This window comes from Mustela putorius, unplaced genomic scaffold, assembly GCF_011764305.1.
Source record: "Mustela putorius furo isolate JIRA1106 unplaced genomic scaffold, ASM1176430v1.1 tig00003896_pilon_pilon_pilon, whole genome shotgun sequence".
NCBI classification, from domain to species: Eukaryota; Metazoa; Chordata; class Mammalia; order Carnivora; family Mustelidae; genus Mustela; species Mustela putorius.
Window position 1 is genome coordinate 15,246,445 of NW_025422045.1, and position 9,463 is coordinate 15,255,907.

Here is a 9,463-nt window from a genome sequence, read left to right on the forward strand (position 1 = left end):
CTAAATGAGTAAGAACATGTAGATATAAGGAAAGGTGGAATTCAGTGATGTCATGTGTTGGTTACCCAGTTTCTTCATAGTGGTTTTCATCTTTTTATTCCTCTTTGTGTAGATAAGGGGGTTCAAAAGTGGAGTAAAAATGGTTTAAAACACAGACAGGAGCTTTTCCACAGAAACCTGACTGAAAGGCCACATATAAATGAAAATGCAGAGCCCAAAGAAGAGTGTGACTACTATGATTGTGCAAAGCAAGTAGAGAGTGCTTTGTATACCCCACCAGCAGCACGCTGTTAGGCAGTGATGAGGATAACAGTGTAAGACACCAAGAGGAACACAAAACAGTTCATGGACAGCAACCCACTGTCTGATATCATACGTATATCTAAAACATAGGTGTCTATGCAGGCAAGCTTGATCATGAGAGGAAGGTACGAAGAAGCTGTCCAACTCATTGGGGCCACAGTAAGGTAAATTCACAGTAAAAGCTACTTGACTGATGGAGTACACAAATCCAGTGACCCATGAAACCAACACCAGCCCCATGCAAGTATTCTGGCTCATCATGGTCATGTAATGCAAAGGTTTGCATATAGCCACATATCTGTCATAGGCCATGGAAACCAGAAGTACCATCTCAGTCCCACCAATAAAGTGAAAGAAGATTTGAGCCATACATCCTCCAAAGAAGATGAGCTTTCGATCACTAAGAAAGTCCCTGATCATCTTGGGGGTGGCAAATGAGGCTAGCCATATATCTAAGAAAGAATGATTTCCCAGCAGGAAGTACATAGGAGAGGAGTGCAAGTGGGAGTCAGAAATTACAGTGACCACAATGATGAGGTTACCCAGCACAGTGGCCACATAGATCCCAGAGAAAAATATAAGAAAAAATGCTGGAGGTGTTGTGAAGTGCAGAGTCCATACAACACAAATTCTGACACAAGGCATAATTCTGCAGCTCCATTATCTCAAGTTTCAGATTGTGTCCTGAATCTATATAAAGAAAGGAGGTGGACATGAAAGGGCCTGTCAACTGCCAGGCACATGAAAGTGATCACCTAATTTTATCTGAATGTAATTTTAATTTTAAAGACAAAATGTGAAATACAATATGGGAATGATTAGATCCAAGTCCAACAATAGAGTTTGCTTGTCTCCCATGTAAAGGCTGCTTAAAATCTTCCTGTTTTTATTTTTTAGAGCTATTTATTAGGATAAAATGTACCTACCTACCAAAACTCACCCATTTTAAGTGTGAAACATAATGATTTTTAAACAAATTTATGGAGTTACACAGCCTTCTCCATAATGCTTGCTTTGAAACCTAGACAATCCAGGAACTTCAGGGACTTCTGGTAGTAGTAGTAGTGAAACTACCTTATCTTCTGTATTCATTTGCTTGTTCACATGCTCACTCATTCAGACCATGTCTATGTAACACTGAAAGTTCCCATTCTCAATTTAGTTAATAAAGCTATCAGTATAAAAGAAAATAAATTAATTAACCTAAGGTTTATATAGTGCCCTCGATCCCACATTTTATTACAGATCTTGTCATCTCTATTGATCAGTTGGGTTTGGGATTAAAAGGCCAATGATCCAACTCATTTGTAGATTTACAGTGTATAAACTACTTATGACAAGATTTTAGAATGGCTTCAATGAAATAAATGTTTTCAAGATCTTTCAACAAGGACCTCAGCATAAAACTAGGCAATAGTTGGGGAGAGGCATAGCTTTCACAGTATACATGAGTATTGATAAGTTCAGCACTTACTACAGCACTTACTTCACTCACTAAGAGGAAGATATTGTATAAACGTTTTGATAAAGATACTAACAGAATTCTTCATGAGTAATTTCACAAATGATGCAGAACTGTCCTTTGTATGAACTTTTATTATATTGGCCCTTTATAAAATTGAAGACTATAACATGAAATAATAGTTTGGTAAGGCCTATTATGTGGAGCTAAAGTTACATGTTCCAGATCTGAAATATTCTAATGATGGCACATGGCACTGTGACAGAATTTTAAAATCTAGAAGAATTCATGGCTATTCTATCTGTTTAAATCTCCTCAAATAACACCAGTCTCAATCAGGTTTTTGTGAATAACAGGGATTCAGACTCTTTTGTTCCTCTTGAAGTTATCTAGTGAAGTATATTAAAAGATTTAATTGCAAAACTTTTTAGGAATAGGTGTTACCCCTCTTTAGAATGGACTTATACATCTGATGTTAAACATTGCTGTGGAAAAGATAGAAATAATCACAATTCAGAATCTCTTCACAAGTTTTCTTAGATGACACTAACACCAGCTAGCATACATAATTCAGACCATAATGGGTATTCTTTATTGGTATACTTTTGCTCTGTGGCTATGAAAATTTTCACATGAAAGCATAAAGCATAACTGGGTTTCAGTAGTGTGCTCTAGAGATTAGGTGAGTGGAAAGTCAAAATAATCAAATGGAAATTCAGGAAAAAATGTTTAACTTGCTATTGAAGTAAAGATGCTCTGGAATTAGATATTGGCGACAGTTGCACAATTTTGTAAATGTACTAAAAACCATTGAATTGTATACTGGAAATGAGTGACCTTTATGGTATATAAATTATATGTCAATAAAGCTCTTTTAAAAATGGATGCTAAAAGAAGAGGAATAAATTAACTTAAATAGGGTTCTGATTTTAGAGAACACTTTATCATTTACAAAGGCATTTAAAGATTGTAAATGTTAAATTTATAATCAGAAACAAATGAGGTTGATTTTGTATACCTACAAATGCTACTTAGGAAACAAATATAAAAATGACAAAATTGATTTTAACTGACAAGTTAGTATTATTTCCTCCAACAATTTCAATGTAAAAAATAATGAATGAATTAGTCTCTGGTTGATTTGTATGTTCAGACACACATTCATTAAATGTCTATCAAAGGCTGTTTACTACCCGGAGTTAGATGCTCACTGCTGGTGCTGCCAATCCCTCAACCTGTATTTCAAATCTACTATACCTGAACAAAACTTCTGAAAAAAAAAAATATATATATATAAAATTCTATAGAGGATTTGATAAGCTCTTTCTGCTCCTCCTAGAAAATAATTCCAGAAAAGCATCACTTTAAGAAGTTAGAGGACTTCAGATTTGAGTCTTCTTTGGACTTTAGATATAAGTATATATATATCCTCTCTCCCATCAAATTAATAATCCCTTAAAGATGGGACATTGATGGACAATTACTAGAATGGAGCTTAGGGAATAAACTATCTATAAGTGGAAATTTGTACTATTAAATCATGTTCATTTACTCAAGTGACAAAGGAAGAAAGATTTTAAAGATGTCAGATTCTATGAACCAGGTACAATTATTTTAATAGCTTAAGCAGGATAATATGTATATGTATGCAGTTAATACACCAAAAAATGTGCCTTTCCTTTAGATAATAAAATTAACAAGTCACATTTGTTTTAAAGATTTTATTTATTTATTAGAGAGAGAGTACAATTAGGGGGAAGCAGCAGGAAGAGGGAGAAGCAGGCTCCCCACTGAGCAGGGAGCCCAACAGGGCTCCATCCCAGGACCCTGCGAACATGACCTGAGCCAAAGGCAGACACTTAACCAACTGAGTCACCGAGGCATCCCAACAAGTTATATTTTAAAATATACTGAAAATCTGCCAATGTTGCATATTATTTTATGTAACTTTGATCAAGCACAATACTTTGGGACATCACATTGGCATGTGCCAAAATATTTGTTTTCTTCAGATTCATATAGTCATGAATAATGAAATCTCCTGGTGTCTGGGCTACTTTGCACATTATTTATAATTGTTATCCACTTACCTCCCCAAATCATTTTAAGTTAATTCAGGATCTTCTGCTAAAGTCTGCATGCTAATTACAAATATCTTGAATGTTCTGATGAATGATAATAATATTTACAACTATTCACATGACATCAATTCCATATTAGGTATATAAGCACAATTGCATTTATAAGACATTTCACTGCCAATTCTGTATCTGGTATAGTATAAAGTATCACCTTTTATCTTGGCTTCAGATAGTTGTATTTCACATAAAAGGAATCACAAAATCTTTCTAAGTTTGTTTCTCCATTTAAAGCACACAGATTATAAACGATAAAGAAAAAGTATAGAAGTAAACTTTGTGCATCAATGTCACTTGTTTTTGATATGTAGTTATTATTTAGGTACAAATACACTATGTTGCCCCAAGAATAATGGAGAAGCTTATGACAGCTAAAACAAGTGAATATTTGCATGGAGGTAGGGAAATGTTGCTTAAATATGATGACTTATTTTATGTGTCAATTTAGGAGAGTGTTTTTGGATGAAATTAACATTGAATGAGATGAACTCTAAATAAAACATATTTTCCTCCATAAGATAGGTGGGCCTTCTCCAATCAGCTGAAGGCCTGAATAGACCAAAAACACTCACCTTCCCCACCAAGAAAGAACTCTCCAGTACATGGTCTTTGATTTCATCTGTACCATCAGTTCTCCTGGGACTCTAGTCTTCCAGTCCAACAGTAGAGTTTGGATTTGCATGCTCTGAAAAACACATGAGCCATTCCCTTTAATAAATATCTCTCTTTCTATGTCTCTGTCTCTGTCTCTGTCTGTCCCTGTCCTCTTCTCTTCCCTGAAAACCCTGACTTACACCATAAATATCAAGCTAGTAATAGAAAAATTCAGAAAGCAAAATAACAATATACAAAAATATGTAAACATTTTTAAAACCTTTGTATTTTAGGAAGCACCGCAATAAAACGTAAATCCAACTATAAGCTTGTAAACTCAATTTCCAATCCTATGACCCACAAAATCACTATATAGAGTTGTGCAGACTTTAAGTGTTCAAGGCCAACTGGCCAAAGGGTCAGTTAGGGCTGACATCCACCCTGTGCTCCATCCATCCAAGAAACAATATATGCTAACTAGGCATGGGTTTGTCCCTTGGAAGTCCTTTTTTCCTAATTCACATAAAGTTCCATTGTGATTATTTTAGCCCTATGACAAAGCCCTAATATCCTTAACATAGAAAAAGTATTTATAAATCAGTAAGTGAAGGAAACCTGAAGGGAAAGAAGAGGAAAGAATTTAGGAAAATTATTTTTTAAAAGGAGGAGGACAAATAGGCCAAAGAGCATTAAAAAGTTATCCTCAGTAAGCAAAACTTAACAAGGCATACTTTTATCCACATACCAGGTTTGGAATAAATACATCAAACTCAGTCAGGTCTTATGAAAATGCATAATTTTGAAATAAAAGTAACAATACAAATTTAAATAACACCTGACATCTCTTGAGGACTTTCTCTATGCCGGTGCTATGTAAGGTTGATTCTTTCAATTAATCTTCACAAGAGTCTAATGAGAGAAACTCCATCATTACTGATTTATAAATGAGGAGACTGAGGCTAATGTGTCTGGACACACATTGCCAGTAGCAGAGTTGATGTTCTAACCAGGTGCATGGACTCTAGAATCTCTATTCTTAAAGCTGTGTAAGGCCACCTCCCTCACTGTTAAGAGGAATGTAAGTCAGTACAACTTTTAGATAGACACTTGAGAAATATAAATCAGGCTCCCTGAAAAATACCAATACACCTTTACCTAGTATTTCTGTGATATAAAATGTCTATGATAGAGTTGGGTTAATATATAAAAAATATAACCATTTCATTTTGCCCAAATACATAAAATGAATTAATGATCAGTGTGATAGAATATAATAATAAAAATAATATTTTCAACACATATTTCAATATATTAAGAAAAGTTCATTTTTTTTTTTTTTTTTAAAGGACACCAAGCGGGGCACCTGGGTGGCTCAGTGGGTTAAAGCCTCTGTCTTCGGCTCAGGTCATGATCTCAGGGTCCTTGGATCGATCCCCGCATCAGGCTCTTTGCTCAGCAGAGAGCCTGCTTCCTCCCCTCTCTCTCTGCCTGCCTCTCTGCCTACTTGTAATCTCTGTCTGTCAAATAAAATAAATAAAATCTTAAAAAAAAAGAAAGAAAAAGGACACCAAGCTATACATGTAGTCCACATTCTCCAAAGCATTGTTGAATGAAATTGACCATTGTCTCCCTCAAAGTATTTACATTCTCACAGAAAATGCAGATACATAAACCAAAACAAGATGGTAATTTACAATAAGGCTATGGAAAAAAATCAAGCAGGATAAGAGATAGTGGGAATGCCAGAGTTTTCTTTTTAAATGGGATGTTAAGAATAGGTTTCATTGCGAAGGTAACTTTTGACCACATACTTAAAGGAGGACATGGGAGCATCCATGTGTACATCTGGGGAAAGCAAAACACAGAGAGAACAGCCAGTGCAAAGAACTCAGGTGGCTGCTGCCTGAGGTTGTTAAACAACTCCTGGGACTGAAGTGGAGTAAGATGGAGAGTGGTTTGGATGATAAGCAATTATGTGTAGGGCATGAATCCTATAGGGCCCTGTAAGACACTACCAGCACATGGCTTTTTCTTCTGAGTGAAGTGGTGAGTGTGAGTTTTGAGTAGTGGACAGGTATTAGAACAGCTCTAACTGCTCTTGTTGGAAAACACAAGGATAGAAGCTAGGAGGCCAGATAAGGAGCAAGTTCACTAATTCAGACCAGCTCTGATAGTGGCTCATTCCACAAATGTACACTATAAGACAGAAGCAGTCAGACTCCAGATACATTCTAAAGTTAGAGCTAACAGGACTACCTAAAGATTATTATAGGTTGTAATTATAATAGAGAAGTCAAACATGATTCCAAGAATTGTAGCCTAAGACACTCTAAGGACAAAGTTGCCATTATGTAAGATCATAAAAACCGTATTTGTAGACAGATTGGGAGGAAAACTGAAAGGGTAAATCTGAATATATTTTATATACATATATAAAACACATATACACATTATACATACAAATATATGTATGTGTATAACTTCTAAGCTACTTTCTATGGTGCCCCACAGATCTCTAAATCCCAGTTCTTTACTCTGGATTCAGTTTTTCTTTCTGTTCCTCAGATTGGAGAATCTCAGTCAACTGTCCTCAAGTTCACTGATACTTGCTTCTAACAACCAAAACTGAGTTGAGCCCTCCTAGAGAATGTTTTGTATCTGTTATTGTACTTCTGTTCTACAATTTCTACTTTTTATTTTTTCCATCTCTTTATTAATGATATTCCCTATCATTCTTCTGCTTCAGTAGCCTTCACCCATATGATACAATGTAAGCAAAATACCAGGCCACAATCAAGCCTGTCTTCTTATAGCAGATCTTATTTTCCAAATATGTTTAAAATCAAAATCTTCCATTCTACATATTCTTCTATACTATGACCATGTTTCCCCTTATCAGGATTTACAGTAGATATGCCAGACAAATAGTTGAGTGAAGAAGCCATCTTGAAAATGGGTTCTCCAAGTCCCAGGTGAGTTCAACTCTAAATTATGCTAACATGCATATTATAAAAACATTAAGATTGCATATTAAATCTTCCCATTTATTAAAAAGATACCAGGTAATAAAGTAAATAGTTAAGGTTTTAGCCATATTATGTTTATTTAGTACACTAATGATATAAATATGAAGAAAAGAAGATACATTCCTTTTACCAAGAAATGATTGCCCATAACACATGGTATCCCTCTTCTAGTACTTTCCCTCTAAGTGCAGTGTGTGTGTGTGTGTGTGTGTGTGTGTGTGTGTGTGAAGTAGGGTGGGGAAGGGAAGGTTCCACAGCTAGGTTCTTGTTCTGGCTGAGGTACCCACAGAAGACATGCACTGCTGCTCCTGTCCCCTTGGACATTTTCAATGATCACACATCATTTACTCAGCAACACCACCTATTAAACAATTGGACATTTTAAATTATTTGAGTCTCATAAAATGAAGAGTACATCTTTGCCATAAATCTCTTTTTCTTTAGGACTGATTCCTATAAGCACAATTTCTGGAACACACTTTACTCACATTGTTGGGAGTATTGGCTGTAGGATCCTCTATCTCTGCTCTCTTTATTTAAAAGGAGCCTTGTTCAGGAAAGGAGGGACCTCAGAGACGACAGATGAGCCCTGAAATGATGAGGAGGACAAACAAGCAGGGAGACCATCAGGGTACCTGGGAGTGACCCATGGATCAGGGAAGAGCCTGCCTATACCGACCTCATGGGTCCTCTCCTCACAAGCATCCTTGCACCACGTCCTGGAATAAACTCATCCGAGCCCCATCCCAAGACACACCCCAGCCACTCCAGGCCTTCCTGCTCCATAACTCAGCTTCTAACTAGAGCAACCAGGCCCTCTTTCCAGGACAGCAGAGGGGTGTTGGCTGGGCCACACCTGTCTGCTTGCTCCATGTCCATCCTGGTTGGGCCCTTTCTTCTCAAGAAGGAACCTCTAATGGTAGCACAGGTCAGGGCATTACAGACATGACCTGAATGTGTTCATCCAAATGTACATTTAATGGCAACAGCAAGAACCACTTGAACCTCCATGAGCAAGAGAGAGCTTTACAAAGCACACTGGGTGCTCACGGATGCTGCAGGATGGACAGAGCCTCAGCAAGGGGTTTTGGCACTGAGCATAGCCCCTCCACACCCCTCAGGCTCCTCCAGAAGTGACCCCTCCCCCCACTCCTGCCATCCCCAAGCTTGATATCCCCCAAGTTCAGTTTTTGTGAGAGAGGGGGCTATGTTTTCTGCTCAAGACACAAGTGAATAGAAGGGAGAGACCTCTCTCATCTCAAAAGTCAGCTGAGGGGGAGTCCACTTGATCTGAAGCTGTAAGAGAGGTCATGCTCAGCCATCCCTGTCCACTCTGCCACAAGATGAAACTCCCCAGGCAGAGAAAATAGATCATCAGAGAGAGGACATTTTGGGCTCTCCCTGCAAGAGAGAGAAACACCACTGAACGGGGATGAGGTGAGAGAGGAGAGCTCCAAACACTAGCAGAAGGACTGTTATGGGCTGGGGCACTGCCATATTGGTCAAGGGCACAGGTTCTGTGTGGGTTTATATCAAGTGGCCAAGCTTCATCCTATCAATGTTTCCAACAAAAACCATGTTCACCTTCAGAAAATACTTTTGACACCAACCACCAAAAGGCACTGGGATCCTGACAGCCAAGGAGCCCTAAGATGCTCAGTACCAGTGATTACATAGTGGGAGGAGAGGGACAACAGGCATGATGGAGCTGAGGGCAGCTCACTTTGCCTGCTTTGGAGGGAAAGAATACTGGTCCCCAGGCATCCCAACATCGTGTCTGAAGAACAGCCAAAATTTCAGGGACCTATGGAGTACTGGTCTCAACACTGAGGATTATCCAGGGGCCACAGACACAAGCTCTGAGTGATGTCGAGTTCCAGGGCTGGTGTGGGTCTGATGGGTGAAAACCAGTGTTGTGGGAACCCAGCTGAAGGACAGGT

The 9,463-nt window shown here is 37.9% G+C and overlaps 1 pseudogene; it reads right to left on the reverse strand.

Moving 5' to 3' along the window:
- Nucleotides 1–1,018, reverse strand: LOC101690279 (annotated as a pseudogene).
- Between the last annotated feature and the right edge of the window lie 8,445 nt (nt 1,019–9,463).